Genomic DNA, 11,278 nt, shown 5'->3' with positions numbered 1-11,278 from the left:
GAGTAAATGTAACAGAATTTTTGGGTGAACCATTCCTTTAATGATTACAATACAGATGCTGTATTTATATTTGGTAAAAAAAAGAAAAGAAAAGTGCAAACACGTTCCACAGTATGTAAATCAGATCATTTTCTATGTAAATTTGAGTTCTCTTTGTTCACTAAAGTGCTATTTGGCCGCCACAATTAACAATTGCACTAAAGATGCACTGTATTTAAATCTGGTATAAAAAATAAAAGAGTGTGCAAATGCTTCTGTTGTACAGTGTTTATTTATATTAATTAGTTATGTAAATACATTTTTGATTTCTTTGTGAAAGCAGTACCTGGCTGCCACAATTAAGTTCAAGTGAGCTTTATTGTCCTTCCGCTATAGAGACACACAAGGGAATGAAAAAGTGCCTCACTGGACAGCGATGCTATATAATCATAGATATATAAACACATACAACATAAAGAAATATATAAACATATAACCTACATATACATCTACAGTGAGCTTGATTTCAACAAGTACAACATGTTCCTGGGTCAACATCTTTGTGGATCCATATCTCTTTAATTGTGGTGGCCAAATTGCGCTCAAAGTGGAATCTAATTTAAATAGGAAATTTACATACTGTAGAACAAAAATGTTATTTAAAAATCATGTTTCTCTCCCCGCGTCTGTTTGGATGTAACCGATTTCCCTCACACACGATCTGAATCGTGCTGCCGTGCGATGCGAACCCTGACCACCCCAAAAGCAGTTAGTCATCTGGAGAATGCAGATATTAAAAAACACATGTTGTGAACAGGACAGCGCAGCGGTCCAACAATCTGTCATTCCCACTCCAACTCACGTCACGCAGTTCCGACCTGTGCTCTTAACAAACAACACATCACTCGATCAATCTTTCAGTGGAATAATTATCGCCTGAGAAGGATGGCCGGGCATTTGAGCTGAGTGTTTACGTCCAGCCGTGCTAGATTCGGCTCCCCTCCTTCCTCGACCTCCAGTATCGAATAATTTGTCTCGCAGTTATGCGTTTCAAAGGGACAGATGTTTAATCATACACACTAGCAGAGGGCCAGAAGCAAAGTTTTCATTAAAAAGTCTGTAGCCGGGAGGAAAACACCAGCGAGCGATCCGTAAACATTAACGCTGGGAGCACAGAGTTGTTTGAAAAAGACTGATGCACGACATCGCTATTCAAATAGCCTGTCGTCGCGAGGCCAAAACCCATTATTTGCCCCATTGGTAATCCTGTGAACGTTCAGGCATGCGGACTATGCAACACCTCTAGTCTGGAGCTCCGCAAAAAAAGGCCGGCTAGCTTGTCACCACATTCGGGATTGGGCCGCAGTCTCTGTTTGTGTGTGTTCCATGGTGATGCTTCCTCAGGGACGACATTTATGGGCGTAACATAATGATTAAAAAAATGACAAATGGACCTGATCTATTGCTCTCAGGCGATGTCTCAGGAACATCTGTGCTTAAAACCAGGCAGAAAGGGCTCCGAGTTCATACAGTAACATCCAAGAGGTGACCCACCCGAGGTCAGAGTTGAGAGGGCTCGGCTCACTCGTCTCCCCAAGCCCTACAGTCTTCTGCACGTGTAAACATTTACATATCTGTCTGTGCAAAACACGGGCTTGGAAATAAACAAGACGATTGGCCTTTACAGAACATTGCACCTCGGCTCTGGTGTTGATTTGTCCCTGTTGGCTCTCTGGTGAACTGCATCTTGTACTGGCTGCGCTTAGTCGACCATAGCGAAGCGTTCTATTTTCAGTGCTTTCTGCGCAAGTCCATGTCCCGGCGGAAAGCATCTTATCCTCATTATCCTCATCCTCAACTTTTTCAAGTTTTATGGCTCGGAACCTACGCACATCATTGAAAAAAACACACAGAAAAGAAATGGAACAAAGCAAAGGTGCGTGTGAGAAATTGTAAACGGTCCGAACACAAACTAATTAGACCCACATCATCAATGAAAGCCAATAATACGTTGTTGAAAGTGATTACAGATGGACATCGGTTCAGACTAAAAACTCTTACGGATATCTGTTATTATTCGAATGCTTGGAAAAAGGTAGATGGGATAAATACATGTCAGCTTCAATCCCTTCTCTAGGCTCTGAGTTCTGTCTGCTTCACCCAACATCTGCACAACACATGACAATGCGAGGTATTTCAACACCTCCAAGACCACTTCTTTTAAAAGGCAAGAGAAAACACACTCTGAAAATTTATTCTGAGCTGAATTTTGCCCAGTGTCCCAGAATATTTAGCAGCCTAAAGGGGTTGCAAAGTGCATTCCCTCCCCTTTTCTTTAACTTTTACCAGGACTTTACGCTCACTAAAAGCCAAACTTTGTAAGTGAGACCACAAAAGAGGTGGATTTTCATTCAGGCTTGGTTTACATAGACTTGATCTAAACTTAGCCCAGCTATGCTTAGCGCGATGGTGAGAGATGCTTGGCCCTTGAAGTGATGTGCCGTTATGTGCCATGGAGAAGTGAACAGCAGAGGAATGCATTCATCGAGCATCAAGGGCTGTGAGGTGTATAGAAACAAACAGATTACAAAAAGAGGCAAGATTTTCTTGTAAGATTTTCATTCTTTCATGGAACCCAAAATGAGAAATACTGAAGAATACTTATTTCCATGCAGTCACTGTGCAAAGAATGGGGACTGAGGCTTTCAAGCAAAAGACACCTAGGCCAGGTTTCATAAAGTAAGCCAGTATTAAGTAAGCCCAAACAAACAGATGAACTAGAGGAAATGACTAGCAGTTTGAGCACCATGTTCTCTAATACACTAGATATTGTTGCACCAATTAGATTAAAAAAGGTTAGAGAGAAAACTAAAGCACCATGGTACAACAGTGCTACGCATGCAATCAAGAGAGAAACTCGTAACTTAGAGCGTAAATGGAAACAAACTAATTTAGAGGTCTTTAGAATCTCGTGGAAAGACAGTATGTCACGTTATAAAAAGGCTCTAAAAGCAGCCAGGGCTGAGCATCTCCGCAAACTAATAGAAAATAACCAAAATAATCCAAGGTTTTTATTCAACACCGTGGCTAGACTAACAAATAAACAAACATCACCAGAGCAAAATATTCCATTACAATATAGTAGTAATGATTTTATGAATTACTTCAATGAGAAAATAGAAAGCATCCGAAACGCAATTGTAAATATACAATCCTCTATGATGTCTTATGATTCAGCCTCAATTATGGCCCCTCTAGAACAACTACACCGCTTTACAACTATAGGACAGGAAGAGCTAAATAAACTTATCATTGCATCTAAACCAACAACATGTTTATTAGATCCAATACCCACTAAACTACTGAAAGAAGTGTTACCTGTAGTCGAAGAGCCTCTTCTTAATATTATTAACTCGTCTTTATTTTTAGGTCATGTTCCAAAAATATTCAAGCTGGCAGTAATAAAACCTCTCATTAAGAAACCGCAATTAGATCCAAATAACTTAGCAAATTACAGACCCATCTCAAATCTTCCATTTATGTCTAAAATACTAGAAAAAATTGTGTCCGCTCAATTGTGCTCTTTCTTACAAGAAAATGATATCTATGAAAAATTCCAGTCGGGATTCAGACCACATCATAGCACAGAAACTGCGCTAGTTAAAATTACAAATGATTTACTTTTAGCTTCTGACCAAGGCTGTATCTCAATACTAGTTCTACTCGATCTTAGTGCTGCGTTCGATACTATTGATCATAAAATACTCTTGGATCGACTACAAAACTACACTGGTGTGTTTTGTCAGACTTATCAGACCGTTACCATTTTGTCTGTTTAAATGGGGAAAAATCAAAGATAACGTCAGTAGACTATGGAGTGCCGCAAGGATCGGTGTTAGGCCCTCTGCTATTCTCAATATATATGCTGCCACTTGGTAATATTATAAGAAAACATGGAATTAATTTCCACTGTTATGCTGATGACACTCAATTATATATCTCATCACGACCAGATGAAAACACTAACTTATCTAAATTGACAGAGTGTCTAAATGATATAAAATGCTGGATGACGTGTAATTTCCTGCTATTAAATTCAGATAAAACGGAGGTATTACTTATTGGTCCAAAAAACTACCCACAAAATCCCTTACAATACAACTTTAATTTAGAAGGATGTCCTGTTACTTTATCCACTACAGTAAAAGACCTGGGTGTTATACTAGACCGCAACTTGACTTTCAAAAATCATATTTCATATATTACAAGAACAGCCTTTTTCCACCTTAGAAACATTGCTAAGCTACGCAACATGCTATCTGTTTCTGATGCAGAAACGTCTCGGTTACGTATGTAACCCTCGTTCCCTGAGTAGGGAACGGAGACGTTACGTCGGATGACGACGAATGGGGTTTCGCTTAGAAAGCCTATCAACTTCGAGTATTACAAAACGAGCCAATGGCAAAGAAATGCCATGGGTCTGCGGAATTTGCATGACGTAACTCCGCCCCACCTCGTGGGTATAAAAGGAGGACGCCAGCAACAGGCAGATATGTTTCTTCGCTGAGGAGCCAAGACTGAGCTCAGGCGATCCCCGCGGTACAGCGGAAAGTGGCAGGCAGACGTAACGTCTCCGTTCCCTACTCAGGGAACGAGGGTTACATACGTAACCGAGACGTTCCCTTTCGTTGTCACTCCGAGTTACGTCGGATGACGACGAATGGGGTTACCAGTCTAATCACGCCACCTTCTCAGCTGTCTTCCAGTGCCCTGCGTAAATCTGAGATCCCTGTCGTGAGACTGGCACGGACGAAGGACTCCTATTTAGCACAGGAATACCAAGGTACACTGGGGAGCATATCCCAAAGTTTAGGGGAAATATGCAATTACTGCCAACCCAGAGGGGGGGGACTTAGAGAATACACATATGACCCGAAGGAGACATATGGAGAACACTGGGGTGTCCAGCCGCAGGTGGAATATTTCAACCCCAGGGGTGGCAAGGTGGCTTGCCAAGGGAAAGACACACGCTCAGAGAGGCTTACAGTGGAAATACACATGTGGGGGTCGCTCAGAGGAGGGACCATGCACACGGGAGGCACCTAGCCGACGCACAGGCAATAGACACTGGCGCCAACGTCAGGAGTGCTGGAGGAACTCAGGGCTTTTTGGGGAAGCTCACCTGAGGAGAATATCGCACGTATCCAGTCCGTGGAGTGGAATGGCGAGCAAGCGAAGACACCTGAGCGGGTCCAGTACTAGCTGGTTGAAGCGAGTACATGAGAGGACACTGGCTCCACTCGGAGATTGTAGAATCTGGCGAATGTGTTAGGTGTCCCCCAGCCTGCAGCTCTGCAAATGTCTGTTAGCGAGGCGCCATGCGCTAGAGCCCAAGAGGATGCCACACTCCGGGTGGAGTGGGCGGTCACACCAAGGGGGCACGGTCGACCTTGCTGCTGGTATGCCAAGGCAATGGCGTCCACCATCCAGTGAGACAACCTTTGCTTGGAGAGAGCCTTTCCCTTCAGCTTCCCACCATAACAGACAAAGAGCTGGTCTGAGGTCCTGAAACACTGCGTCCTGTCTACATAGGCGCGGAGGGCGCGTACTGGACAGAGCAGTGCCAAGGCTGGGTCTGCCTCCTCCGGGGGCAGCGCTTGCAGGTTCACCACCTGGTCCCGGAAGGGAGTGGTAGGAACCTTGGGCACATATCCAGGCCGGGGTCTCAGGATCACGTGAGAGTAAGCCGGCCCAAATTCCAGGCACGCTTCGTCAACGGAGAATGCATGCAAGTCCCCCACCCTCTTGATGGAGGCCAATGCAACCAGGAGCGCTGTCTTCATAGACAGGAACTTAAGCTCCACTGATTGCAAAGGCTCAAAGGGAGCACTCCGCAGGGCAGTTAGAACCACTGAGAGGTCCCAAGAGGGAACGAGAGGAGGACGAGGAGGATTCAGTCTCCTCGCTCCTCTCAGGAACCTGATGATCAGGTCGTGCCTTCCAACAGACTTACCCTCGACTGGGTCATGGTGTGCGGCAATGGCGGCAACATAGACTTTCAGGGTGGAGGGAGACAGCCTTCGCTCCAGCCTATCTTGAAGGAAGGAAAGCACGACACTAATCGAACATCTCCGGGGGTCTTCTTGAAGAGAAGAGCACCAGTTGACGAAGAGGTTCCACTTCAACGCGTAGACGTGTCTCGTGGACGACGCTCTAGCGGAAGTGATGGTAGCCGCCACCGTAGGTGGAAGGGTACTCAAACCTGCTTCGTCCCGTCCAGGAGCCACACGTGGAGGTTCCAAAGATCGGGACGAGGGTGCCATAGGGTGCCCCGTCCCTGAGAAAGGAGGTCCTTCCTCAGGGGAATCGGCCAGGGAGGTGCTGTCGCGAGGAGTACTAGTTCGGAGAACCAGGTCCGGGCGGGCCAGTATGGCGCGACCAGAATGACCTGCTCCTCGTCCTCCCTGACCTTGCGCAGGGTCTGCGCAAGAAGGCTCACTGGGGGAAACGCATATTTGCGGCCCCGCGGCCAGCTGTGCGCCAGTGCATCCGTGCCGAGCGTGCCCTCGATCAGGGAATAGTACAGGGCGCAATGGGTCGAGTCGTGAGAGGCAAACAGATCTATCTGTGCGTCCCCGAACTGGTCCCAAATCAGCTGAACCGACTGGGGATGGAGTCGCCAATCTCCCGGGAGGGGCTGAAGCCGTGAGAGCTCGTCGGCTGCACAGTTCAGGGCTCCGGGGATGTAAATGGCATGAAGCGACCTCAGATGCTTCTGACTCCATATGAGGAGGTGGCGGGCGAGTTGCGACATACGGCGGGAGCGTAGACCACCTTGATTGTTGATGTACGCTACAGTGGCGGTATTGTCTGAACGGACTAGTACGTGTTGGTTTTTGAGCACGGCCCGGAAGCGGCGCAGAGCAAGACGTACGGCCAGCAACTCGAGGCAATTGATGTGCCAGAGGCGGCGGGGTCCTGTCCAGGAGCCCGCGGCAGCACGTCCATTGCACATGGCACCCCAGCCCGTGGAGGAGGCATCTGTCGTTACAACAACATGCCGCGAAGCTCGTTCCAGGGGCACTCCGGCCCGTAGAAAACTGAGGTCCGACCACGGGGTGAAGGTCTGACGGCAGGACGGAGTAACAGTTACTCGGAAGGTGCCGTGTTGCCATGCCCACCTCGGGACTCGGTCGCGAAGCCAAAGCTGAAGCGGTCTCATATGAAGCAATCCGAGCGGTGTTGCCACGGCTGCAGATGCCATATGCCCCAGGAGCCTCTGAAAGAGTTTCAGTGGAACCGCACTCTTGCCCTTGAACTGTCTCAGGCAAGTCAGCAGTGACTGCGCGCGCTCGCTCGTAAGCTGCGCGGACATGGCGACCGAGTCGATGTCCATACCGAGAAAAGAGATCCTCTGCACGGGGCAAAGTTTGCTCTTTTCCCAGTTGACCCGAAGGCCCAGACGAGCTAGGTGCCGGAGCACTAGGTCCCTGTGTTCGCATACCTGGTCTCGAGAGTGAGCTAGGATCAGCCAGTCGTCGATGTAGTTCAGGATACGAACCCCGTGTTCCCGAAGGGGAACAAGGGCTGCCTCGACGACCTTCGTGAAGACGCGAGGAGACAGGGCTAGCCCGAAAGGGAGAACCGCGTACTGGTATGCCTGCCCCTCGAAGGCAAACCGAAGGAACGGTCTGTGTCGAGGGAGAATGGAGACATGAAAGTAGGCGTCCTTCAGGTCGATTGCTGCAAACCAATCCTGGGGCCGCACACATCCGAGAATGTGTTTGGCAGTGAGCATCTTGAACGGCAGCCTGTGAAGGGAACGGTTCAGCACACGCAGGTCCAGGATTGGTCGTAACCCACCGGTTTTCTTGGGGACAATGAAGTACGGGCTGTAGAAGCCGGTCCTCATCTCGGCCGGAGGGACGGTCTCGATCGCACCCTTCGCCAGCAGGGTGGCGATCTCTGCTCTCATGATAGGGGCGTTGCCACCGACCAAAGTGGAGCGGACTCCCCTGAAGCGGGGAGGAGACCGCGCGAACTGAATCGCGTAGCCGAGCCTGATCGTCCGTGCGACCCAGCGGGACAGGAGGGGGAGCTCTAGCCAGGCTCCCAAAAACTGTACCAGCGGGGTCATACGGACCACAGACTTCCCACCGATGGTGCAGCAGGGCGGAATGACTGGCCCGGACGTGGACGGCATAGCGGCCCGATGTGGGGGCACAGTCATTAACCGCGCCCTGACAGAGGAGACCAGGGAAGGAAGAACGTTCCACGGGGGTCTGCTCTGCCAGGGGGCTGGCGACAGAGGCGGAAGGGAGCGGCACGGTCCGGGGACGGCGCGCACTGCCAGCCGGCTCTGGGACAGAGGGGGACGAGGGGTGCACGGCTCGGAGGCGGCGCACCGTGTCGTCCGAGAACTCTGTGTGCTCAGGGATGGAAATGTTACTTCTTTCTTTAACCACATTAGGGTGCTGCCCACCCGTGGGTGAGCAGCGGGGAGTGGAGAACAAAAGATTCTCCCCCGGCCCTCCACCGGGGGAAGGAGTGGTCCTGCTACCATCTCCTGAGAAGTAATTTTCAGCATCCCTGAGCAGCCCGTCTCAGGAGCGCCGCTTGGCCCGGCATTTAGCGGGGGGCGGGGCTGGAGAGGGCTGGGGCGCCTTCTTACGGCTTCCTCCGTGACCGGGCCTGGGTGGAGGCTGCTGCTTTGGCCGGGCGGGAGGGGCGGGAGCCGCAGGAGGGCGCCCTCGGCGGCGAACAGACTGAGGGATCTGCCCGGTCGGCTGGGTGGAGGCAGCAGCGGGCCGTCGGGGCAGAATGTGCCTAATGGCCTCAGTCTGTTTCTGGGCGGTGGAGAACTGTTGGGCGAAATCCTCCACCGCACCGCCGAATAGGCCGGCCTGGGACATGGGGGAGTCGAGCAGGCGAGAGCGCTCAGCGTCCCGCATGTCAGCCAGGTTCAGCCACAAGTGTCTCTCCTGGACCACAGCTGTGGACATCACCAGACCCAGGGAGCGTGCGGTCACCTTCGTCGCCCGGAGGGCGAGGTCGGTGGCGGCGCGCAGCTCATCGAAGAGCCCTGGGTCCGTCCTACCCTCGTGCATGTCCCTTAGCATCTGCGCCTGATAGACTACTAGGGTAGACGAGAACCTACAGGCCTTGGATGGGTGCTTAGGCTCGCCGCGAGAAGAGGCACTCTGAGGACACAACTGCATCGCAACAGAACGCTCAACCGGGGGGAGCCCAGTGTACCCACGGGCAGCTGCCCCATCGAGGGGAGGAAAGGCGGATGAAATCAACGAGCGGTCGCGGGAAGACATGGGAGTCTTCCAGGACTTCGAGATTTCATCATGCACGTCCGGGAAGAAAGGTATTGGGGCAGGCTGAGGACGGGAAGCCGCAGCTGCACCCAAAAACCAATCGTCCAGCCGCGAGCGCTCAGGACAGGGTGGAGGGTTCCACTCCAAACCAATGCTCGCGGCCGCCCGGGAAAGCATGGCCGTCATCTCTGGATCAGACTGAGCCACAGCCGTATTCACACCCGAGGGTGGCAGCTGTGACGAGTCGTCACTTCCAGACGAATCAGACCCGCCTAGTGATGCTGCGATCGACATCGCATCTTCCTCTGGAGCGCCAAAGGACACCCGCGGGACCTCAAAGGACGGTCCCGCGATGATCCCCTGAACACTCGCGGGTTGCAACACTGGAGAAGGTGCTGCGGGGCACGGACACATAGTCGGCGCTTTGTTCCACACAGTCACCCTCAGATCACCCTGGCCACCAGCCGAAGTAGAGCCTCTCGAGGAGGCGCTAGATCGGGGTGTGGATGAGGGGACTCTCACTCTTGCGAGATCCTTGAGTCTCGATCTAAGTGTTGCGATGGTCATGTTCCCACAGAAAGAACATGACTCATCCACGAGCGCTGCTTTAGCGTGATCAAAGCCCAAACACACCAAGCAGCGCTCGTGCCCATCAGAGTCAGACACCAGTCGACCGCAACCAGAAGTGCACGGGCGAGGCATCTTTAAAAAGACGTGCCGCGTGCAAGCTCTTTTTGTGAGAGAAACTCAGTGCTGAAGCGCCCGCGGAGAACACACTCGCTGGCAAACCACGCTCAGATAAGCAGGAAGTGTGCACTCGCCGGGAGATCGCCGTCACACCAACACTGGAGAGTTGCTCGTCTCGTAAGAAGCTGACAATCAGAGATAGCTTAAGGAGTGAAGAATTACACTTGGCTCCGAAGCGAAAACATATCTGCCTGTTGCTGCCGTCCTCCTTTTATACCCACGAGGTGGGGCGGAGTTACGTCATGCAAATTCCGCAGACCCATGGCATTTCTTTGCCATTGGCTCGTTTTGTAATACTCGAAGTTGATAGGCTTTCTAAGCGAAACCCCATTCGTCGTCATCCGACGTAACTCGGAGTGACAACGAAAGGGAAAGCTAGTTCATGCATTCATGACCTCGAGACTAGATTACTGTAATGCTTTATTAGCTGGCTGTCCTGCATCCTCAATCAACAAGCTACAGTTAGTGCAAAATGCAGCTGCTAGAGTTCTTACTAGATCAAGGAAATATGATCATATAACACCTATTTTATCATCTCTACACTGGTTACCTATTAAGTTACGTATCAATTACAAAGTATTCCTACTGACCTATAAAGCCCTAAATGGTTTAGCTCCTGTGTATTTAACAGACCTTCTAACGCCATACAATCCATCGCGCTCTTTAAGATCACTAAATTCGAGGCTTCTGGTCATTCCTAGGATATCTAAGTCCACTAAAGGAGGGAGGGCGTTCTCGCATTTAGCTCCTAAACTCTGGAATAGCCTTCCTGATATTGTACTAGACTCAGACTCGCTGTCCCAGTTTAAAACTAGATTAAAGACGCATCTCTTTAACCAAGCATTCACTTAATGCTTAACCTTTGATACTACTGCTGAATCAGTTCGAATGCATTAACATTATGAACATCAGCTATGCTAATTATTTCCCATCTGCCTTTCTGCTGTTATCTCGGGACGCTAGTCCCGAGGTAAATAGCGTTCGTCAGCTCCAGTTTGTATCCAGCCTCTCACGGAGACTTCAGATGCCCCAACGCCTGTGAAGAGACGACTCGACGCCTGTGAAGAGACGACTCAAAGCCGGCGATATGTTATGCCATAAATTAATACTTGATTAACTAACTGTATTTTTCTATGTACATTTCCGAAATGCAATTTCTGTAAAGCTGCTTTGAGACAATGTGTATTGTGAAAAGCGCTATACAAATAAATTTGAATTGAATTGAATTG

The sequence above is a fragment of the Siphateles boraxobius genome, unplaced genomic scaffold (genome assembly GCF_051911475.1).
Source record: "Siphateles boraxobius isolate OS27281-9 unplaced genomic scaffold, OSU_SipBor_1 105, whole genome shotgun sequence".
Taxonomy (NCBI): domain Eukaryota; kingdom Metazoa; phylum Chordata; class Actinopteri; order Cypriniformes; family Leuciscidae; genus Siphateles; species Siphateles boraxobius.
Note: the sequence above shows the minus strand (reverse complement) of the source record.